The sequence below is a fragment of the Dermacentor variabilis genome, chromosome 7, assembly GCF_050947875.1.
Source record: "Dermacentor variabilis isolate Ectoservices chromosome 7, ASM5094787v1, whole genome shotgun sequence".
NCBI lineage: Eukaryota > Metazoa > Arthropoda > Arachnida > Ixodida > Ixodidae > Dermacentor > Dermacentor variabilis.
In genome coordinates this window covers 158852099-158877472 of record NC_134574.1, presented here as the reverse complement: position 1 = coordinate 158877472, position 25374 = coordinate 158852099, and the positions used below count along the sequence as shown (strand labels likewise).

The 25374-nt window shown below is 45.6% G+C and overlaps 1 long non-coding RNA gene across 1 annotated transcript; it reads right to left on the bottom strand.

Annotated features, from left to right (window-relative positions):
- Positions 1–20548: 20548 nt before the first annotated feature.
- On the bottom strand, positions 20549–21027 carry LOC142587238 (uncharacterized). Its single transcript, XR_012829406.1, has 3 exons — positions 20857–21027; positions 20715–20782; positions 20549–20635 (listed from the first exon to the last, which is right to left on the bottom strand). It is a non-coding gene; the product is annotated as an uncharacterized LOC142587238 (long non-coding RNA).
- Between the last annotated feature and the right edge of the window lie 4347 nt (positions 21028–25374).

The window sequence follows — 25374 nt, the reverse complement described above, 5'->3', positions numbered from 1 at the left end:
TTTTAGCCCTCTGGCGTTCCACTGGATAACGGACGCTGCCTTGACTTCTTTTCGGAAGGATGGGGTATGGGTAGCCATCTTTCTAGTTGAGGGATTCAAGCACTGGGCTTAAGGCGACCAGCACTTTAATTGCGCTTCGAGCAGACGGTGTCCCCATGTCCACTAAAATCGTTCGGATGGCCTCCATGAGGGAACGTAGCACCGAGATGACTTGACGATCTGTCTTAGGTGACTTATCAATCGCCGGAGAAGGCTCCAGTGGGGCCGCGGCCTTCTGAGGTTCCTTAGCAAGGGAGCGGCTCGGTAGCGTAGGCCATTCCTCTAAAGAAAGTATTATCTGATTCCCTCGTTGAAGTGTTGGGCCCTTTCGCGGCGCGACTAAGTGGTACGGTAGTAGTGTGGGTACTATCGCTTCGCGCATGCGCCTTCTTTGAAGACGTACGATGGTTTCGACGTCGACGCCGGACTACTTCGGCTGCCTCCCTCTGGGCCGTAGTGTCTCTGGCCATTTGCTTCAGAACCGCGCGCTCCCTCTTTATGCGGGGACAGTCTTTCGACGAGGCTGCGTGAGGGGTGCTACAGTTGGCGCACTTCTGAAGCAGACCGTAGGAACCTGAAATCAGGCAGGGCTTGTTAAACACTCGAGAGCACAGCAATACTACGATTCTAGTGTTCATGGTACTTGCCAGGAGTAGTGCCGGGCGAGGAACGAAGTCCAGTCCACCAGCAACACTTCCCCGCCGAGGGAATGCAAAAGAGTTAAGACGGTCGGTGACGGCACGAGTGGTGATCAAGGTCATCATCTGCGACGCAAGGAGGAAAGTAAACAACCAGAAAAGAACCGCGGGAACCGCAAAGAAATGGACCACTCACCGTAGCTGCTGCACGGCCGGGCTCCCCAGACCGTGGGCGACGTAAGGTCGCCGCAATAGCTAATAGCTGGCGAGGCAATTTCAGAATGGCGTTTGCTTCCGTGATTCCACATTTCGCTCGATAGCACTGACGCGCCCGGGCTACCTTGTCACGAAATAGTGGGGTCGGGTCGCAAGGCCATTCGGAAGGGTCCATGTCCCTGACGCACTCGTAGAGGACGGCTATCAGCTGGAGCCTGCGCAGTTTGAGCTAACCCTTATTTCCGCTAAATCCTGAAGCTATACGCCGCCACCCCGCAACACGTGGCCCGCCCTCTTCGATTCCGGCACGGAGAAGACCCATGTGGCCGCAAGCCAGGCCCACGAAACCTCGGGCTTACAGCTAAGCAATTTTGTAATGTAGCTATACATTACAAAATTCCAAAACAGTTAACTTCCCTATGGCGTGCGCCACCCTCGCCAGCTAGACCATCTGCAATATGCACAAAGACCACCTGATGAGCGTTTAGGACGCTCGATGCGAAGCTCGCAGAGACGACGCTCGCCGTGACGAGGGGTTGCTGCGCAGATCCTGGGGTTAGTAGCCACATTCAGACTGATGTCCAGTTGCCGGCCGACGTGCAAACGGCTACAGCCGTGAAAGGATTGTTGCTCAGAAGCATGTGATCTGGAACGTAGGCAAGAAAATACTTTGAATTTTGAGCAGAAACCAGTGCTGCCAAATTGTCACGTGTAATTTTGCCACATATTTGGGTGAAAATTTTCCACACGCCAGGACCAAATTTATTCATAAAAGCATCTATACGCTGTGAGGAAGTGGCTTGCTGAGAACCTATGGCCAAATTCACTGCAGCTGACTGAACTAAAACCCATTCGACAAGGAAACTCTAAACAAGCACGATGGAGTCCAAGATGTGCGTCTGAATGGCCGGCAGTAAAAAAAAAAGTGCGGGGGGAGTTTCGAAACCAGGTACAGCGCCTTGATAAAATGCCTTTCACACCTCGGACACCGAGTTCTAGTGGCAGCTATTCACGCGTTCAAGCAATAAATAATATCAATCAAGAAAGCTATCTGGAAGTAAGCTACACTTGCCGCTCCTGATCGGCATGTTTCAAGCATGATTACAAAGACGGCGCCAAATAAAACAACACACGAAGAAGGAGGACACGAGAGAGCACGTAGGACACGAGACAGCATGCGCCTACGTGCCGTCTCGTGTCCCCCTTCTTCGTGTGTTGTTTTATTCGGCGCCGTCTTTGTAATTATGCTTAACCAACTAGCCCGCCAACACATGCTCATATGTTTTAAGCGTCATACTTGGCTTAGAAAATAATTACACGATGTTCAGTTTGTTATACATGGCCACGTTTTGTCTGAACACATGATGACCCAAAACGTATGAAACTGGTGGTCATAACCCCGTAGCGGAGCAATTCAGCGCCTTAATGAAAGCTCTAACCCGCTTTGCTGAAACTGCTTCCATAATTTAGTCTTAATCGCACTGCAGACTCAATAAAAAGTGGCCGAGCTCGGTTACGTGAGCCTTTGGTAATGCGTGTCATTGAAACTTGCAGTCAGCCGCAGAAAGCGCAGCCGAAGCTGGCCATCCGCAAGATGACATTCAGGAATCTCACAAAATAGCGTCCGTGTAATAATTCAGGCATGTCGCGTTGACTTCAGTTGTCTTCTAATATAAGCAACTACTATTGCCCATATTTGTACACTGCATTTTTTAGGCTTGTAGCGCAGCTCAGCAAGAGCAAAAAGGGAGAACGTTCCTTTTCATTACCACTTCCTTCATCCTTTTTGCTCTCTGAGCTGCGCTACAAGCCTGAAAAAGTCATTACATACCAGCTCGCCCAAACTGCAACGCCTTTGTATACTGCAGCACAATAAAGCGAAAAAGCACTTCTGACGTCAAAAAAGTTTGACAGGTTTTTCATTGCCAGAATATTTCCCCCGAGATCTCGGACATATCCCCAATATGTAATATTTCCCACCTTTTGGCAAAACTGCCTCGGACGTTCTCCTCGCTCACCGCCATCCAAAACAGTCATCTGTATAACGAGAACAGCAACGGGCTTATTGGTGACCACTCGAGGAGAGAGCCAAAGTACGAGACGTCAGTACGCGATACTCACCGGTAGTGGCGGGCGAGGAGCAAGGTTCCGACTGCCAGCAGGACGCCATGGGTGAGGGAACGTAATTTAACAAACGGTGCGCCAGAGTAAGAGTTGCTCTAGACTATGTCCCGAGGGGGACGTTGAGAGGATGGTAGACGGGGAGCAGCCCATTGGATAACTTATGGGCTTCAATCGAACGCAGGCGTCGGGATCCTGAAAAGACAGTTTTCGTACTTAGTATTTTCACTAGAAGATCCCAAAGCGTTTTGCACACACACAAAGGAAGATTTCTGTTTCTTGAAAAAGCATGAAAGTGGTCTCGCGACAAGAGTGGAGTTTTGAACGGGGCAAGTTAACTGAGCTACCAATGTTTCAAACAAAGGAAGCAAGAATAAAATATTGAACGGTAGCTAGAAAGCAGTATGAATATTTCTGGACCTAAGATACCTTTGATGAAGTCAAATGCTAAGCACTCTTCAGGGAGTTTTCTTACAGAATTAGTGGGTGGGTGCTGAACTTAATCACAAGCTATCTCCAAAATTGTAGCCAATGTGTTTCACGGGTGCATCTATCTCCAAGCTAATGTCGATGCTTAAAGGTGTACAACAAGGTTCTCTTAGGGCAGCTTTTATTTTTGCTTTATAGGTAAATAATATCGCTACCATTCCACCAATAAAAGAAAGGTTTTGTACGCGGACGACATAAATTGTCATGTCTAGTGCTGACTTAACAGATAAAATCAAATAGGTGGTTAATGAAGTTGTCAAAGTTGCCAGATGTGACCGAGCTTCAATTGAATTGAAGCACATAAAGCAAAGCAACATGACCATTTTTCAAAGGTTTAGAAGCATGGGAGTAAGCCCTTAAGGTCTAGCGGCATTGATCATATAGAGCGGACAAACAGTATGCTATTATTCAATGCTTTTCACGACTACCTTGGAATGACCACGTTGGCAATTTAAGTATGAAGCGATCTGGTAGAATACGTGCTTTAGGAAGGACGAGATTAAATGCCACTTAGATGCAGGTTAAGCCCATCTTCGATACGATCACAGATCCAGGATGTATCGTCATGTGGGGCACAACTTCTAGTACTAAAATTAAAAGGCAAACTACGAAATAAAGCATTTCCTTTCGCTTCAAAGATGCCGAAGAACAGACTACTAAGGATTCCCGAGATCGTTACAAATTGCTATTCGCAATCCAACGACACACGTGCATACTGGTGACATTATACCGAGGTTAAGAGATCTACAAAAAACTTCAAAAACCAAGGACAAATTACGGCAGACAGCCTTGACCTCTTGAAGCCCACTGTCGGGAATGGTTGCAATACTGAAACTGAAATTCGCGAAGCAAAGTCCTAGAGAGATTTCAGCAGGCTACCAATCATTTTTCCCCTACGGTTAGCTAGGACAAATGTTTTTTTTTGCTTTTGAATAAATAAAGTAATGCTCACAGAACGTTAAGATTTGTGTTGTCGCGTGATGTGTTGAATTATAATTACCACGTGGTAAATTCATTTCATGCTTGCTTTTGAAGGGGTAGTCCAGATAAGTGAATTTTGATGAAGTGCATAAATCATTTCATTTTTATTTTAGTCACAATTATGTTACCGCAGTTGCTCGAGTGGAAAATATTGAGGAGAGGGGCCTAGTCAGGTACTGACAAGCGCTTTATTCTCTGGTTTTCTTCGTGCTGTATTTCCTTTGCCAGATACTTGTACAAGCGATGAAACGAATAATGTAACGAAAGGGAAGGTGGATCTGAAACGAACTGAAGCAATAAGGCTCATTTTTTCGACCACTCGAGGACAGCCGTAGTACGAGTGGTCTGTGCGTGGTACTTGCCCGTAGCTAAAAAGGGCGGCGAGGGACCTCGTCTGCCGGCGAGACCACACCGGCGAAGGGGAACGGTCGGTCACGGTAGGAGCGGTGCTCGAGGCCATCTCCTGAGGGGGACGTTGGGAGGATGGCAAACGTGGAGCAGCGCGCTGGATATCCATCTTACACGTGAGCTGCAAACGAAAGCACAGGTCAAGACTCTGGAACGATAAGGCATGGAAGCAGTAAGGCTAAGTGCTGGTGGAGTTGGTGCATACCGAAAGAGGAATTAAACCCGTTAAACAGGCGCATACACACTAGAGAAGAGCATAGGACGGTGCTCTTTTTTACTATCAAGCGACTCAACAAGCATCGTGCTGTGCACTTATTTGTACTGTGTATGCATCTTGATGGCTGGTTGCTTGTTTAATAAGGCATGGGACATGGCAGTGCTACCAGCACTCACCTCGTAATTGAGAAGTTCTACGTTCTGCAGCTAACGTTCGCGCCGGATCTGCCGGCGCGCGTGGAACAAGCGGTGCGGTTCGATGCGACTTTGGCTGCGCAGGAGCACTTCGCCACATGCTGCTCCCTGCTACATCTTTCGTCGGATTAAATGGCACGACTCTGAACGGCTAAACGTGTGGACCGCTCTGCACATATCGACACAGCGCAACGATACCTCGGAACTTGAAAACGCCGCACCGTCAACGCCTTGGTGACCGGGCATGGAAGCGCTACCTGAACTCGGGTCTCAAATTAACCCCTCACCTACATTGTGCAGGTGGGTAAACGTTGTGGTACGTGTGTTAGCGCGAGCAGTACCTTTTTAGTAGTGTTCGCCTTCCCATAACCATTCTTTGGGAACGACACGGTTGTGTATTTCAGCTTACTTCTTACGCGAGGGTACATTAACACCAACTCAGGGCTAGACCTTAAGCAGATTGCTAAGGAACGTGAGGAAACTGCTGCCGATATTAAGGACATTTAGTAAAAGAGACTGGTTTAATTAAAGAAACTCGTTAACAATGTGGCAAAAAAATTTAATGCTTGCGAAATCTAGGTTAGTATGAATGGAATGGTTGAAACAATAACAAGACCATCTAGAAAACGTCGATAGGTTGTCAAATTATATCGGTTTACGGCATACGGTGTCTATAGCAAACGAGTACGCAAGTAGAATGTACCGTTGCTACGGGGTTTGACAGTTGGAAGCCAGGTTACGTGGAATCGTGCGCAGAACAGCCGAGCCATTCCCGACAGACGCAAGCGCGTGTTGCAGCGCCGAACCTTCCATCATCTCAGCAGCAAAGAGGCAAGAGTGACACACGAGCTCTCTTCGGCTTATACAATCGGGACATGCTCGGTCCGAAAGCGGTCACTATTGAACGCATCCACGGTTAATGCAAGGTAAGACGAAAGGCAAAGCAAACCGTCTGATATGCAAGCTCTCGAATTCTCGACGAAGGATACTTCAGTGAGATTACAAATTGAAAAATACGGGATATCGTTTGTCGAGGGAGACGTCAGGAAAAGCACGAAAACACAAACTTGGGACGGGTCTAAAGAATCCGTAAGAGGGACGTGAAAGTGTCGCTCGCATTCGACAAGCTATGGAACAACAATCGGCCGTACGTCTCTGGTGCGACCGTTACAATAAAGTCATTGCAGACAAACGCGGAGTCACCGAACATATTGGAATTTCTGTGAAACGAAGCTTTCTTGAAGCTGTTCATACCGGTGTGTTTGACGGAAAGAAAACAGGCGAGTACAAGTTCTATCGCGTAATTAACCGCGCTACACAATGAGACATCTTAAGCTGGCTTGTATTTGTTCTTGTCTTATTTTAATTGCACCGCCTGTGTCCTCGGCAATGACCCGTTCTGTTCATGTGCCATTGCACCACCCACTTTTTGGCAGCTCCCCCGCTGAGGCTATGTGCCACAGTATGAAAATCTATTTTAAAATATCACGGAAGCACTCGGACAATGAGCAAGAGAGCAATTCCTTGTCGCGAGCGCGTGTTACTTTAATGAACCGTTCACATTCGTAGCAGTCACCGGTCTATCGTTTTTAACAATGGTGACGTGAACCAGCATACTACGTCCCCGCCCATAAGGAAAGTCAACCTGCAAAGAAGCAGAAAAGGAAACGGTGGTGAAGCAGCGGATCGGGCAACGAGACCGAAGAGAAAATTATATGTAAGCATCGGGACTGCTCATTGGCAAGCAAGGCGCCATTGTTACTGGACTAGAAATGAGCTAAGTATACAGTAACGAAGAGAAGGAAAGCGCTTCGCCCTCAGATCACGAAGCTTATCAACGCAATTAACAGACAAAAGTTGCACACAACACAACAGAATAAGGGAAAGTCTGAACAGCGCCAGCGAAAGAATGGAGGAAATTGTAAGAGAAAATACTGCCGTAGCAGTATTCGAATGACAGAGTACGTCATGAAAATAAAGACGATCTTGCCTGCAATAGAGTTCAGAATTCGAGAGTCCATACAGTTGGATTTCAGCAACAGAACGCAGGTGGCATCACTAAGTTCAGAACAAGACGCAAGGGAAATACATAAGCTACCTAATCTGGAAATGACAAAGTTTGGCGGAAGAGCTTTGGAAAGGAATCGCTTCTGGGCACAATACGATTGAGCAGTTCACTTTAGACCTAGCATGAGCAAGGGACGAAAGCTTAGCACCTCTAACCGGAAAGGCAGCGTATGCTATAGATGAGCTGCATTGCTTTATCTGCATATGAAAGTGGTGATGAAGCGATAAAAATACTGCGAACAACGTTAGGAAATCATGAACGATCAGTGGAGCTGCGAATGAGTGCTCTTGAGTCTACAGAAAGTGAGGTCGGTTCAAGAAAATGATTACGCAAGAGAGTGCACGGAGAGCAGTTGAACAGACTGTCGGTATGCACCTTCAGCGATGCGAGCGCCATGTTGCGTCGATGTTGACAGCGTTGAAGAGAGTGATTCCACCGGAGTTATCGTTGCAGTTCAAGTCAAAAGAAGCCATGAAAAACAGCTCAGCCATGAAAGCTAACGCGCAAAGCATCAGGAAAGCAATTCCAGGAAAAATCTGGACAGGCTTAAGTCATTTAAGCGATAGAAACCATCTTTTCAGGATGACACAGTATGAACAGGAAGGATAATTGCGAAGCCAATGAATAATAGCAGACAGTTTCGGAATTACAGCTTTTGTAGCTCAGGAACAGAAGCTGCCTGTTGTGCAAGCAGAACAACCACGCAACTGAGGACTCGTCGGAACATACCAATGACGAAAAAAAGCCATTCTCACTGAGTAGAGTTTCAGATGCACTCGGCCAGAACACCACCTATTCGTAGAGCAAGAGGTAAATTCAAGCAGTGCAAATGACAACATGCTAGATCAGCAGGCATAACGGTGCGGCAAGAAAAGCTAGAGCAGGTCACAGCACGCAAGCGACGACGGCTACTCTACACGCAACTGAAAATGTAAAACAATCTTGCGCTTTTGGAGACAGCTGTAGCTCGGATAGGGGGAGAATAAGGTGGCAGACAGTGCCGATTGTTAGACCGCGAAAGCCAGCGGACATTTATTGCAGCTGGATTATGAAAAGAAATAGCAGCGAAGATATTAGAGGAAAGGCTGACGACTTGTTCATTCGAAGGAGACTAAAACTTCAAATTAACGTTGTCCAATTAACTGTACAAACGCGAGGAAAAAAAATCAGTCCTGGTAATAGAAGATCTACAAGCCGACGTATCTGTTGTCTACCTGCTACAAATCAGAATTCCAACGAGAGAAATGGAACTAAAGCAACAAGTGGCGGATGACAGAACCGAGACGACTGCAACCGAAGCGATAGGACGGCTGAAGGGCTCAATCATTGGGAGTTCTTCGCTGGTAGAACGTGAAATATCGAAAGCAGACTGATAGCAGTCGAGACAAATCGTGGTTGGGTACTGCAAGGCCTGAAAAATGACCCCAAAACAATTTAATCAAGCATAACATCAATCACGGTTCTGAAGGTTGAAGCTGCGGAGACAATTCAGCAAGAGATATACAAATGTTTTGGAGCATTGAATCAATGAGATCCCCAACAGTGTCAATACTAAAGAAGCCGAAATTCAGTCAGTAAAATCGAAGTAAAGGGCCGCTATCAAGTCCACTTGCAGTGGAATGAAGGCGTTAACTTATAAATCAACAAGGAAAATACAATGAAAAGACTCCCCTAGTGCTGAAAAGGTTAAAGAAAAACGAAGATATTGTCCCGTGATATACTGATGGTCATAAGGTGGCATGACAGTGATGAGGTGTTTTCAAGCTGTCCGAATTTGAGTTCTGTCCCATGCTTTCTTCAACTTAGCGGCGGCTGGTATAGAGATGGAGTAGTCAGCTGCAGTGTCTACAAGCGCGGTGACTATGTGGCCGTTAAAAAGCATGTCGTGCCCAGTGGTTCTTTGCTTAGGTTGCAGTTCGATCTTCACGTCGGTTCACGCCTGCGTCGCATTGACCCGTGGCTGGTACGTGGCGTCGTCAGGTTGTCTTTCGTTGGCGTATTCTTGGCCCCCAGGCTTCGTCGGATGGTGGCGTGTCGTTTTGTCGCCGTCGAAATAGATCACGAAGTGTCATCGGCGGCGGAGGATCTTCGTTATTTCGACGTGCAGCAACCCCACCTCCATGGGTAGCTGCATTTAGTTTTCCGGATGGGGGCTTACGGAACGTCGTATGGCTGGGCCAGTGTATGGTCGGCGATGCGGCGAGAGGTAGCGTCCTGGCGACGGCGAACGCGCAGGACGTTGGGGCCTCCACTGCATTCCGGCGATGTAGTCGGTGATGTCACGTGGCCGCTCGCCAAGCTGTAGACGTGGTACGTAGACAGCGAACCGACTCGCTGTATGGGCGTCGGCGATAGACGTGGTCCGCTTCTCTGCAGTGGTAGCAGAGCGGACGGTGGTGCGCCAGACGTCAGTCTTTCTTGGCATGCTGCGTGGGGGGGGGGGGGGGGGGGGTTGGCGTGCTGGCAGCGGCTGCGGTGCACGACGGACAGGCGGCGTTATCGGGCCCTGGCGCGCGCGCGGAGGGGGAACGGGATGGCGGTCTACGGTGGTGTACGTCATCGCTTGCGTCTAAGGCTGCGGTGACTGAGTGACCCCGAGCGACTGCTGGATTTCCTCGCGTACGACGTCAGCAATCGAAGTCAAATGAGGCTGTGATGAAGGGATCAACTTCTGAAGCTCTTCCCGTATGACCACTGTATTTGTTGACATCGTGCGACGGTTTGTCGGTCCCGCATGTCCAGTGTTTTGTCGATCTGGTGGCCTGGCGAAGAAACCCTCCGGCGGTCTTCGAATTATACCGGCTAAATGTTATTGCATCGTACCACGCTTGAGCAGGACTCGCATTTCCGGATCGGCGTGGCGGAATAGACTGCTCATTTCTTCCGTAAACATGGCAACGTTCTCGTTAGGCAGCTGCACCCTGGCTTCCTAAAGAACTTCGGCCCTTTCCGGACAACGCTCATGAAGGTTTTCGGGAAGTTACTGCGGAACTGGTCCCACGTTGCAAGAGCGGATTCCGGCCCGGTTCTCAAACCATGCCCTCGCGGTATCTTCTAGGGAGAAGTACACGTGGCGTAGCTTACCCTCAGAGGCCCAGTTGTTGAAGGCTGAGATTCTTTCAAAAGTCGAAGAAAGCCAGGTTTCCAGATCGTCCCACAAAGCTCCACGAAAGGTAGGTGGCTCCCTGGGTTGAAACTTGATTGATCCTAGGGCTTCCATTGTGGTTGACTAGGCCACGATCTTCCAGGTCGTCTCAGGCATAAGTTCGTGCTCCGGGCGCCGTCCTTGCAGCCTGCAGCTACATCGCTGGTCCTTGGCGACGTTGGTGGTCTTCGGAGTTCAGGCTTGGATTACGGCTTGTTGGGAGCGTCTGGTGCATGAACGTGAAGCACCTCTACCAGATGTCACGAGGTAGTGAGGATCAAGAACACAGAAAACCAGAATGGCGAAACTTATCTAACTACATATCATGTGATGAGTGTGGCGTAACAACACTCGACATTACAGATCACTATCCCATGTTTTGTCGCTTGTCTCATGCCTCACCACGCGCTGAGCGTTATTTCCAAAAGTCCTTGTTTAACAAAGTTCAATTCATAGATTCCATCTCTTCTTTTGACTGGTCGACGATAAAATGTTAATCAAACGCTGAGCTAGCTTTTGTACGCTTTTCATCTGTCATACAGCAACCACTTTTGTTCGATGTAAAAAGAAGTATCCAGCACCCCACAACCCGTGGCTCAGATGCTTTGCTAATGTGTATGCGCAAGAAAGAATATGTACAAGAAAATTAAACGTTGCCCATTTAACTTGAAATTGCAGAAGCGATATGCTTGCTATAAAAATGTCCTAAAAATTGTTAAAAGATGCCAAAAAGAAGTACTATGAAATTAAAATTAATGAAGCTGAAGGTATCGCTAACAGTGGAAGCTCATAAACTCTTTTTTGAACAGAAACTTAAAAGACTCGCCAATAAGTGAGATTTCAAGCTCTAGTGGCACGTATCGAAATCGATCAGACATCGCAAATGAATTTAATAATTTCTTTTCCGATAATAATAAGCCCCTTCCTACCAGTCCTATAACAGCATCCCAGAGACAACCACAATCTTTTTATATCCTACCATTACGGACGGAATATACAATGTCATACAACAACTAAAGCTAACAAGTGCAGGTCTTTATTGAAATACAACCAGTGCACCTAAAATATGTTGCGGATATCATTGCTGACTGTTTTTTTTATGTAATTAACCTTTTATTTAAATTCGGTGTATTTCCATCTAAACTTAAGAAAGCCAAAATAATACCTGTATTTAAAAAAGGTGACAGAGGGTTGATTTCTAACTATCGCCCTATTGCTATATTATCTGTTCAGCAAAATTATAAACAAATTTTTGAAAAGCGTCTAAGTATCTAACAAAATTTGACATTCTTTGCACCACGCAGTTTGGCTTTCGAGCAGGTTACTCTACTAATCTTGCACTTCTTTCATTCACTGATCGAATTAAGCACCACATTGACGAAGGTAAATATGCAGGAGCAGTGTTTATTGAACTCACCAAAGCGTTTGATTCAATTTTTCATAATATTTTAATTAATAATTAAACGCAATCGGCGTTGTAGGACCGGCGCTGGCTTTTGTTCGCGATTATTTAACTAATAGACAACAGGCTGTTAGTATTTCTAATCACCTTTCTAACTTCAAATTAATTGATAGGGGAGTTCCTGAGGGGTCTACACTAGGCCCATTACTCTTCACTATCTACATTAATTACTTAACTGCCCATCTTTCGCATTGTGAACCTTATCTCTATGTGGACGACACTACGATTCTAACTGCTGACACCTATATCAATAGCCTCACTTTTAAGCTCCATACCGATTTGGAAAACATTATTCGCTGGTGTCGTTGCAACTCTTTAGAAATTAACCCTAGTAAAACAGTCTTCATGCTATTTCAGCCCACTCAAAAGAAAATAATAAATATTCCAACCATAGCTATCGATAGTTACCCCATCAAACCTTCTAGTCATTTGTTTTTTGGGGGTTGTCCTCGATTCCAACTTAAAGTACACTACCCATATTTCACATCTAAAGCAAAAAAATTGGATACGGTATCCGGATTCTTATAAAAGCACGTCCGTACTTTAGACTACCAACCTTGCTATCTCTTTATCATGTATTTATTCACATCAATTACTGCATTGCGACTTGGAACAACACATATAGCTCTCATCTTGTTCCTTTACAATACGTCCAGAACCAAGCCATCCGCATTATTACTTTCCAGTCACCTCGATGTAGTGCATCTGCTCTTTTGCAAGAGCATCGCATTCTCACAATTCATAAACTATTTCAATTAAACATGGCAATCCTTGTCTATAATTCCCTTCACTTAAACATTCCCCAAATAATCTTTAACACTGAACAACTTGCTAATCATAATACTCGATTTGCATTAGCTAACAACTTATTACCCAAAATCAGAACTAATTTTGGCAAATTCACTTCGTTCACAGCGATGTCTTACTGGAACTGTATTCCAACGGATATAAAGCTGTCTCCCAGTATAGGCAGCTTTAAAAAGCATTTATTTTCATATTTACTTAACTTGTGAATGCTGTAATGTAATTTAACATGTTCTGTTTGCTTCATTATGGGTAAACCATTATATCTCTAACATTTCACATTTCACCAACATTTCATCATATCTGTCCACTTGTTTCCTTGTGTCAGTTATTGTTAGAACACTGCCTCATAGGCTACATCTCACTTCCCATGTTTTGTTTTGTTTTTAATTCAGTACATGATGTAATTCTATACAGTGTTATGCCATGTTTTCAGTTGACTTGTCTTCTTGCATTAATACATGTTAACAATTCTACCTCTTTGCTGTATTTGCATTAACCTGAATTGTTTTGTTACTTTTATTTGTTCATAACGCCATTCTTTGTGCTATCATATGTTTTGGTTCCTTTGCTGTCATGTGTAACTATTTGTAGACAGCCTTAAAACTTTGCTGCGTTTGCTGTAACCTAACTTGTTTTGATCTTTCTAATTAGAACAGGAGGTCCCCCTACAGCCTTGCGCTTTGGGAACTCCTTCTGTATATCTTGTTACTGTGATTTTATTTTCTTGAGTGAATAAATAAAATTCTTATTGGGAGGATGTGTGCCCAGAAACACAGGCTACATTCAAGGCACAACGATAGTGGCGAACACATTCGCCGAAAACCTGATCAGTGGGTCAAGCGCGTCGGCTTTCGTACGCGAGTCATCGAAGGTTCGAAGTAACCACTGGTGATCGCATGTCTTCTAGAAAGCACCACACAGTTCGCGTTCCGCATACATGCAATATGCGAATACATGCGCTGAGCGATAGCGTTTGATAAACGGGGAAACGCTATCGCCGGAGAAAAATAAGTACTCGTGTCAGTATGCTGCGTCGCTATTATCACGCTATCTCAGATTATGTGACCTTGGGAGTCGCGGAAGAGGTTCAGGAATCCTCAGAAGCACTATGCTGTGTTAATACATGCCACATCCCGCGGCTTTCGAGAAAATCGAGCCACGACAAAGGTTCGTGTAGCATTCGACGCCTCTTCACACGCAGAAGGGCGTCATGAAACGACTATCTGGAGCGAGGACATCAACTCTTTAAGGAAAAGGTGGCCCTAGTTGTTGACGTTGAAAAGGCATTCCTACAAATTTCGATGCACTATGAGGACAGATGCCATGAGATGTCTGTGGTGGGAGCATGACGATATGAGGAAACACTGCGTAATGAAGTACAAAGCTGCCGCATGACGAGTAACTTCCGGTAAGGCCCAGAGCTCGTTTCTTCTGGCAGCTACAATCAAGCACTATTTGAAACTAGTAGCCCAGTGATTTGGAGATGCAAGAAACAGTTCGGAAAGCGATTTACGTTGATTATGTAATCCTAGGGGCAGCGGCGTTTTAAGGTGCTGTCAAGTTGTACAAAAAGGCAAAACAACTGATCAAAGAGGCGGCGATGAACTTGAGAAAGTGGACACCTAACCAAGAGACTAAGCAAAATAGATGAAAACGAAAGGGACGACGATCACATACACAAGGCTTCTTGTCATTTTATGGAAGTACTCAAAAGACATGCTATCCTTTCCTTTGGACAAGTAGGCATCCTTACCAGCAACAACATACTTAACGAAAATGACAGTGCCGCACAAGCAGCAGGGAAGATATTTTATGCACTTGGTTCGCCGTCATCCTTTACGATACACGCAGAGATAGGCTTTCAAAAACTGAAGGGACGACGCGTGAGATGAGCCACTCTTAAAGAAGAATGCGACAAGTGGAGGGCCCTGATGTCTGAAATGAAGGAGCTGCTAATTCTAGTTCTCCAATACTACGCAAGCAAGGATCAAATAGAACAAGCACACAAGCTGTATGGTCACACGAGTTCGACAGCATACGAAATGGCAGTACACTTGGCAGTCATGTAACCCGATGGAACAAAGTCAAGCTTACCGATAGCGAAAAGTGACGTAGATCCAATCAAAGAACGAAGTTTAGCAAGACTTGAGCTAATGGCAGCGGTGATAGCATCAAGACTAGGCGTCTACATCAAAAGTCACTTTACCGCAAGAATTCAAGAAGCAGCCTGCTTGACCGACTCGGTGATTGCACTTCATTGTATCAGAGGGACAAGCAAAGGAGATACATTTGGTAACAAAGTCGCAGAAGTAAGAGAAAACGCCATAAACGAGCGAGTCGTTCATTTAAGGTGAAGACAGTCTGGCCGATCTACACACACGTGGTATAAGCGCAAGGACGTTGGAGTCGAAAAATAGGGTGCATGTACCTGAATAAGTTACATCTGTGGAGCCGGAAAAAGTAAGCGTGGCTCACGAATGTACGATGAAAACGAAGCGCATTGTCACACCTGCACAGGAACAAGAGAATCAACGAATGTTGTAAATCAAATTCGTCGTACGGGCGGCATCCAAGAGTAAGAGCTATGTATTCAGGTTCATAGACAACGCAAAATCACAAAGGCCGTTTACAGGAAAAGAATTGCAGAGACATTCGATACGACAAAAGTACTACTCAGGCAGCCAAGTGGCAATGCCGATTCAAGCGTAAATAATTTAAAATAAATGGAAAAGTATTGTTGGAAGAAAGGACTTGCAAGACAATTTTGCACTACAGCCAAGAATCAAAGCCGGCACGTCATCGTATTTCCAAAGGACGGGCATTTCACTGAACCGCAATACGTTACGTTCAAACATAACACGGCAGATTTCAAGCAAAGCTAGCGCAACTGCGGGTTAAGTTGCGAATACTGCAGGGTCGCCAAGCTGTTAAAAGTGTTCTAAATAAATTCATAGTTTGCAAGAGGAGTAACACAAGACCGGCCAATTAAATTCTGGCTCCCCTCCCAGCGGACAGAGTCAACGAATCAGGGTAATTACAAATCTCACCGGAACACTTTATGCGAAAAACAAATACGACATTGCAGAATACGTACTAATTTTCACCTGCGCGGTAACGAGTACACTGGGAGAGGACCAACGACAAGGCGATATCCAGTTTTTACAAGATTTCCGGCAATTCACCGCACGACGGGCTATACCTGCCGTATTCTGCTCGTAGAACGCCAGCACCTTTAGGAAGACCGAGAAGGAAATGGTTGAGGCTGTTGGGCACGAACGGGCGAAGGATTACTGCAGTACACACCTATGGAAAATAGCCGAGCGCGCCCCGTGGAGGTGGGGGAGGATTTTTCGAGCGCCTCATACGAAGCCTGAAGACATCGATGCGAAAAATAATCTCAAGAAGTAGAACTACAGTGGAGAAACTACGCACAATTGTAGCAGAAGTTGAGGGAACCGTCAAGAATTGACCGTTAACACACGTGCATAACGAAACTAATGAGCCCGTGCCACTGATACCAGCAACCATGTGCTGACGCCAACAGCTTCAAGGTGGACAAACAAGGCCATACAACGGAGACGTTGAAGCATGGCGAAGCAGCGAACTCGTGATAGCTTGGTGGATGAGATGGCATTGCGAAATCTCAAGTAAATAGGTTCTACTGCTAAGCCAAAACGAGACAAGCGAAACCATTGTCCAAAGGCGATGCGGTGTTAAGACCGGGTCGAAGAACATTTTGGAAAATGTGCCAATCTGAAAGAAGTTATCCTGGATTCGACGAAATAACAAGGGCTTGTCTAATTCAGAAAGGCAACAAATAATTTCTCGGAACATCTGCGAACATCTTTGAAGGGTACCTGTCTTGTCAAACGGTTTTATAAATGTTATAGAATCGAGTACTAGAATCACAATGTCCTCGGAGACCACGTTAGATCTATTTATTACAAATTATGAGCCTTCATATGTGAAAAGCGCTGTTTTAAGCAGCCCAATTGGTGATCATAATCCAATATGCATTTTTATCGAGCGCCAATTAAAAAAGGTTAACAAAAATATAACTAGGATATTTCAGATCAATGAGCGTACAATGGCAGAGTTTCAAACAGAATTACAACGAGTAAGTTGGAAGGACGTACTCGAGGAATATAATGCCGAAAGAGCCTACAATATCTTCATTGAAAAATTTTTAGTTGTCTATACGAAACACTTCACTGTCCAACAATATAAACCCAAGTCGTGCTGAAAACCATGGATAACAAGAAGCTATTAAAGAAAATTAAAAAAAACGCGAAAAGTTGTACGCCAGATTTATTAAAACTCGTGAAATTGCTGATCTTAAAGAATTTAATGTTTTCAGGAACAGTCCAAACAAGGAAATAAGGAAAACTAGAGATAACTATTATCTACAATCCTTTTTATTGTGTGATGGAAACTCAGAAAAACTGGAGGAACCTTGATAATATGTTTCAGTGGAAACAACGCGCAGAACCTATTGAAAAAATTAGCCTAGAAGGGCGTTTACTGTCCGAAACAGACATGGTGAATGCCTTTAACGAATACTTCCTGAACAGAGAAACAAGCGCATACGCGCCCGAAAACCACTCTCCTTACCCGGAAACTCAAACAATCTTTTTCCATCCAACTAATGTTGGCGAGGTCTGCTCTGTATTTATGGCAATGTAAAACTTTAGAAGTTGTGATTCAGACGACCTGCAGATAAAACCCATAAAATATGTCATACACGATATAGCCCCCATTCTAGTTCATATCTATAATACCTCTATTGCTGAAGGCATCTTTCCATCAAAAATGAAGGTTGCTAAAGTCATTCCAATATATAAGAAGGCTGACAGGCTCAATATTCAAAATTATCGCCCCATATCAATTTTACCGCACTTTTCTAAGGTACTTGAAAAAATAATATTGATCCAGTTAACATCTTTCTGCGAAAAATATCGCGTTGTCACGAAAGCTCAGTATGGCTTTCAAAAAAAAAATCAACGCAGTTAGCACTACTACACCAGAAAGACCATATACTGCAAAATTTTGAAAGGAAGCAACTGACAATAGGTATATAGACTACTCAGCCATTCAATCATATTAATCATAACCTATTAACAAAGCTTGATATGTATGGTATCAGGGGCCTCCCACTGCAGCTAATTAAGTCATATTTAGAAAAAAAGACTGCAATATGTGCACGTAAGTAACTTTAAATCGTTTTCTGGAGAAATAAAAACAGGAGCCTCACAAGGAAGCATTCTCGGACCGCTACTTTTTAACTTATATCTAAACGATATTGTTCTGATCTATCCCAAGGCAAAATTTATCACATATGCAGACGACACTAGTGTGTTTATTTCATAGGCATCTTATACTAGTTTAATAAACAGCGCAAACGAGTTTCTCCAGAACATATCCTCATGGTCTATAGAAAATTATCTAAAATTAAATTCAAATAAGACAAAAGCCGTAATCTTTCATGCGGAAGGCACAAAGATTCCACAAAGCCACACCTTAGAGATGAACAAAGGGAGCATAGAAATAGTAAATGAAATTACAGTATTAGGTACATACTTCTCTAGTACGCTAAACTGGGATCGACAAGTAGACTCTGTAGTACAAAAGCTTAGCCGTATCACAGGAATGCTGAACAAGAACAGATACCGTCTAGCAACACCCGTAAAAATATTAATCACTCACTATTTGCATCACACATTAATTATACACACCTTGTGTGGGGCACAACAACTGACACTAACCTCAGGAAAATACACTTACTACAGAAAAAGATCGTACGTATCATTGCAAATGTGCCATATCACAGTCACAGTGAACACCTTTTTAAACAATACAACATACCTACAATCTACTCTATACAACCGCTCTCCCCTTTGTATATGGCACTCAAACTCTGAAAACAGCGTATTTAATGAAATTTCTTGTCTGCAAAGAAATACAGCTACCTATATTACCCGTCAAGGAAAATATTGGTCTATACCCCCTTCAAGAACCAACTACGGTTTGCAAATGACGAAAAACAAGTTACTCAGACTCCTTAATACATTACATGACGCTGGCATTGACATCATTAACATAACACGGTCAGAACTGTCGTTACTTATCAGAACCTTCTCCTAAATAATGAATCAAGCGTAATTTCTTTTTCACCTGTATTCACATGTGTGTCTTGATAATGTTTGTAATGACATAACTTTTGCTCGTCCTTTTCTTTCACTTAATTATTCCAATAATAATCGACCATGGTATCTTCACCTTTAATTATGCATCGTCAAGTGTGCGCGATTTTCACGTTTATTTACGTATTGCCAAGTGTATGTAATGTGGTGGTGCGTAATATCTGCATTGCTTTTATTCGTCCTTACCCCATTTCTTTGTTCCTTGTTTGTTCGTTCCGTCATAGAAAATTCTCTTGATTGATGATTGTAATTATTATTTATATGCAATGTTCTTTGCGTACGGTTGATTGCGCTACTCACTGCCACCATGTAACACGGGGGCTAAGGGCACCTCAAGCTGCCTCATTGCAGCTTTTATCTTAGTCCCCGTCATTGCATTTTAGCAATGGAAACAAAGAAAGAAAAAAAAATTGCCCGCCGAAGCCTATCACAGTGCAAGTTGGAAGGCGGCAGCCTGTAAAATAACTTAATCAAAGTACTCGTTGACGAATACGAGAAGGGCTCCTTGCTGCGAGCTACTTCAATAAACCATTCACGTTCGAAACAGTCACCGGTCTGAATTGTTCTAACATGCGTCATCAAAACGCCGCGGTCATCCGAGAGCTAGTTACGTTGTGCGCGGTGGGGAATATCCCGCTTCTCGCTCCGATACCTCGCTCTGGCAAAGTGACAGGTATTATTGGTTTGTTACGTAAAGCCCCATAATTTATTTAACGTTAGCCACTTCTGGCCACTCGCCATGTGAGGCAATGATAGTGCCGACCTTTCTCCCCAGCTATGGACAATGGTGCACAAGCAAATCCCGCATCGCTATCTGTTCTGTGTACTACGTAGACAAGTCGTGTACGCAAGGCAACATATCACACTAGAAATAGGTAAAGGCAAGGCGCAGAAGACCAGGACTTAGGAAGAAGAACACAAACGACAAGACTGGCGCCCGTCTTGTTTGTGTTCTTCCTAAATCCTGGTCTTCTGCGCCTTGTCTTTACCTACTTCAAGCATGAACCAACTAGCCCAAGCAAGAGTTTTACTTGAGCATATATCACACTAACTTGGCGCTAGAGTGCATACGACATGAAAAAAAAAAAAACAAATCATCGCCAATTGCAGTCAATTAACGCAAACAGTAAAGAAACCTTCGCTTGCATCGATTCGAACAGTGCGCGGAAGCCGCGTAATTTTTTATCCGCAATTGCGTTCAGTATCAACTAAGACATGCGAGCAACTGGCAAAGCGGCCACACGTTGTAGGTCCTACTGAGGGCGTTTGAGCCTGAAGGTAGTCCCACCTGCTGTGCTCCGAGTCAAGAGCGGCAGTATTGGGAAAAGCAGCAACATCAATTTTAACAAATAATAACAATAACAATAATAACAACAACAACAGCAATAAAAATAACAACAATAACAATAGGACACAGCGATATTACGAATCGTGTTTAAGCGATATTTACCAGTAGCAGAAAACCAAGTTCCCCGTAGCAGAGGGACGCCATGAACGTGGAAATGCAAAGGAGCCAACGTGGTCAGCCACGGTAAGAGGTGCTCAAGGCCATCTCCGGTGGGAGACGTTGGGAGGATGGCAAACGTGGAGCAGCCCGCTGGATATCCTTCCGACTCGTGGTCCGCAATCTCGAAAGCGGACCTCGGGATCCTGAAACGACAAGAAGGCTTTTTTTAAGCACTCGAGAACACAGATGTAGTACTGCTATTCATCTGTACGTGGTATTTACCCGGTGCAGGGCCACAAGGCAACACCGACGAGGGAACACGGTAGACCATGTGCGGTGCGAGTGATGCTCTGGAAAATAGCGAGGACAGTAAGCACACATCGAAAAACGAACAGCAACAACGGCAACGAAACGGGCCGCTTACTGTAGCTGCTGCCCGGCCCAGCTCCGACGAGAACAGCAGGCGACGTCCGGCGTCGAGGTGCTGCGTAGAGCGGGTTAGTGCCTAATAGCTGGCGAGGTTATGTCCGAAGGCCGTTTGCTTCCGTCATTCCACATTTCGCTCGATAGCACGCGCACTCACGCGCGCGGGCTATCTACGTCACGAAATAGTGGGGTCGGGTCGCAAGGCCATTCGGATGGGTCCATGTCCCTGACGCAGTCGTAAGAGGACGGCTATCAGCTGTAGCCTGCCTAGTGTGAGCTAAGCCTGTGTGTCAGCTAAAACCTGAAGCTATACACTGCCACCCCGCAACACGTGGCCCGTCCTCTTCGATTCCGGCACGGAGAAGACCCGTGTGGCCGCAAGCCATGCCCACGAAACCTCGGGCTTACAGCTAAGCAACACTAACCTTACGGAATCTTGTAGTGCAGCTATACAACCGTAGTGAGCGCTAGCTAGTGCAACTGAACAAACAGTTAACTTCTCTAAGGCATGCGCCACCCTCGCCAGCTAGACCATCTAGAAAAAAATGCACAGAGTGCACACACAGGCCTTTTGAGCGTTTAGGACGCTCGATGCGAAGCTCGTAGAGACGACGCTCGCCGTGACGAGGGGTTGCTGCGCAGGTCCTGGGGTTAGTGGCCACGCTCAGAGTTCATCCAGAGTTCAATAGTCCAGGCGCCGTCGGGGGGTGGAAACGCGCACAAAAAAAAGAACGAGTACTCGGCAGGAACGACTTGCGGCTCATATACGCTGCGCCTGCTCGACCGGAGTGTCGTTGGCATATAGTAACGTATTTATGCCGGCTGGCGGTCAAACTCCGGGAGCTCGAAAGCGGGGCCAGGAATTGCCGAGACGGAGAAGGCAGGCGGGTCGGGCAACAAGTCTCTCGAGGCGTGCCTCACGTTTTTCAGGCCCCGGTGGATGAAGCCAGTGCTTCCAGAGTCGGCCGAAGGCGGGAAGATGCGCAGCGTGTAACTTCGACAAGCGCTGCCACGGTTAGCGCGTAATTAAGACCAGCAGGAGCTCGAGGTATGGTGCGACGCAGAAGGCAGCAGATACGACGCACGCCGAAGCAGACGGAAAAGGCAAAATGGCGGCCCAAGCCCCCGGATGCTCGCTATGTGCCCTCGACGACCGCGATGCCAAGCTCTTCGGCGCATGCGTTGATACACCCGGGCAATTTCTTTTCTTCTCTCATTGGTCTAATGTCGAACTACGTCACCGGCTCGCTAGCCGCCGTGCCGCTGTTATCACCGCGACTGGCGCGAGGGCGATGGTTAAACCAAAGGAATAAAAAAAAAAAAAAAAGTTGCAGCCTGCGTACAACTGCCGACCTCATAATGTTCTAGAAGCTTCCACATGCTTCCACTGAGTTCTTGGACATGCAATGGCGTTAGCGCTGTCGTCGTAGTTTCATGGATATTATAACCCGTGGACGGAATCTTCGCGGTTCCGCCATACAGGTTCCGTGGCCGCCTTCGCATTCGCGTTGGGCTCCGGCAGCGAGCATGACTTGCAACTCGTGAGCGCGCGCCGCGACATGTGTCGAGTTATCTGTACGCGCAGTCGTCTGCTCCTGCCGCATCGTTTCTCTTGGAACAAAAAAATTGAAATTCTATAGCTTCAATTGCGTGCCCGAACGACGCGATCTTATTTTGAGAAATGCCGTAGCAGGGGCACTAACGGGCTAATTTTGACCACCTGGGGTTCTTTCACGCGTGTCTAAAACGAAACACACAAGCGTTTTTCCATTTCTGCCGTTATCGAAGTGCGACTGCCGCGGCTGTAATCGAACCCAAGACCGGTAGCTGTGCTGCGGAACCCCACAGCCACTCGGCTTGCGCCACTTGTGCTTTTCCGGATGTAGGTGTTCCAAAACGCTAGCATTCGGTCTTTGTTAGCAACGTAATAGAGACGCGGAGAACGAAGAGCTCAGTTAACAGAAAGCCGTTTTTCCTCTACTCTGAATGACTCGGCGCACAAAACATCGCGAGAGATTTGGGACGAGAAAATCACGCGCATGAAGACTTCATAACCGCAAGAAATATCATGAAAAAAGTATTATATGAGCACCTAATCACAAATAACCCTTTTAAATATATTTCGGTTCCTTGTTGAAAACTTCATTTACCAAAGATTAGAGCATCCGATCCCACCACCCGCTTCCTTCGCGTTGGTATGGTCGGTGGTATATAGAGGTAATTTTCTTTACTTCCTAATTTTTTTCATAACCTCATCTAAAAAGTGTTTTGTTTTGCTTTGCGCAGTGACCTCCCTGCAGTGGCCTCATTGAGCTATGACCTTCTCGTGCTAAGCGCGAGTTGTCGTCGGTTCGATGCCTTTGGCCAAGGAAGGCAGCTGCTTAGCATGGGTGCCAGTTTAGCGCAGGGTAAAACAACCTTTCATTTCGGGTTCAGAACTGTAGGCAAATAATGTAGGCAATGAAGTAGCTGCGTGTCTAATCAACGAAACGTTTATAGCCATGACAACTTCAGCGAATACTGTACGATTCACCGCAAGAGAGAGAGAGAGAGAGCGAGAAATAAACTTTATTGCTAGACCAGGCTTCTTGAGCCCAAAGGTGTGTGGCCTTCTCAGTCCAGGTAGCCATGGCTGCTGCCGCCGCCCGAGCCCTGTTCACCAACCGTAGCTGGTTGTCTGCGTCATGCAAAAATAATAATAATAATAATAATAATAATAATAATAATAATAATAATAATAATAATAATAATAATAATAATAATAATAATAATAATAATAATAATTGTCAACGGGGGTATGTTTTTTGTTCTTTTGCATATAGCTCCGAAATGCCAAGAGACACTTTACATCCTCACAAAATTATTATACGCATGTACAGTCGCGGACAGATTAAAACGGACCACGGCGAAGGCGGCGGGAACGGCTGCGGGGCCGGCGCTGCTATCGCGCTCACGACCAGAGTACCCCGAGTGACGTCAAACTTCTCCGCACCCTTGCTCTCGCGCTGGTGCTTGTCATGCTCGATAAATTTCAAGTGCAGCGTTCGGCTGCTCTGCTGCTGACGGTCGGGACCTTAGAGTTTCTAAATAAGTACCCTAGAGGGAAATGTGGCGCTAGTGTCTACGGGGCTCTCCTGAGCGTTGCCTCAACCAACATGGGAATGATGGGAAGTAGAGGCTTCGGATTGACTTCGATCTTTAGAGTAGTGGCGTTTGCTTGCGGCGCAGTAAACGAAGCTATACTCAAATATTATCGCGTAGAATCTAATTTTATTTCTGCAGTATATTATATAATGTAGAACAAGTTACATAAACTTTGTAGGACTTTGAGGTTGAAGCACGATTTACTATGGTGTACACCTGGACACACCAGGGTATGCATTCCTGTGCAATTCTGTTCCCGATTTAATGCCAGAGATTAATTATTTATTTATTTTTGCAACAGTAATAACAACCGTGCATGTACTTATATGAAGATACTCGTAAAGTATTTATGGAAATAAAATTGTTGTGTTGTGAGAAAGTGTTGCGCCCTTGAGAGGAATGCTACAAGTGTCGTCTGCTACGACTCCTGTTCGTTACAAACGCTAGAGTTTTCTCGCAGAAGACAGGCACTTGCGAAGTCTCTCGCTCTTTCGAAAGGCTGCGTCGGCTGTCAGGATTGCTGAAAGTCTTCAAGTACTTTTAAGCACATCTGCTGCAGTGCAAGCTAGGACGCTAGTGGCTTCCTACGAGTATGCGTCATCATATATTATATTGACGTACCACTTCCGAAGCGTTATGGCGTGGCTTCGCACTTTCCCATTTTGCGACACTAGACGACAGCCAGGAAGCTGCAACCTTTCCTACCACATGTAAGTTTGTGTTCTCAAAGGCCTAAAACATGTATTTCATTGAGCACATAAACGAGCAATGCATAATGAATCCCTCAGTAAAATTTGATTGTCAAGCCACTAGAAGTACAACTGTATATGTCTTGTATCAGTAGTGCCTTCTTTTCGTATTCTGAATTTTCTTAAGGCCCGTAACGCTACAGCGCCAACCTAACACACTTAACAAACCAAGGTGCAAACGCTCAAAACACGTTCTTTCAACGCTTACGATGCCGTCGCTTTCTCGTCGGGGCTTCGACACCACACCGCGACTCAAACATCGTCCCAGCCGCTGGCCCAGCGCGCTATCGCCACTTCGAGCAACAGAACAAAGGCAGAGAGCTTGGCGTTGCACTGTCCCACTGCAGGTTATAGCAATTGCGCTTGGAGCGAAACCAAAACTGGCAATAAAATTATGGACTAGTTCGCCAGTCAACAGAATGCCAATCCGTAGCCTGTACTTCCCATCATTCCCATGATGGTTGAACGATCGCCGCGGCAGATTTCCCTCTAGTTATAGTCATATCAAACTATGGTCGGGACCATGCATGGTCAGGACGAAGGGGCGCGTGAATCGCCAGTAGTTCACCCCTTTGCGCGGTCGCGCAGTAGCGGACGGCCGCAGGCCGTCAAACCGCCGCGCT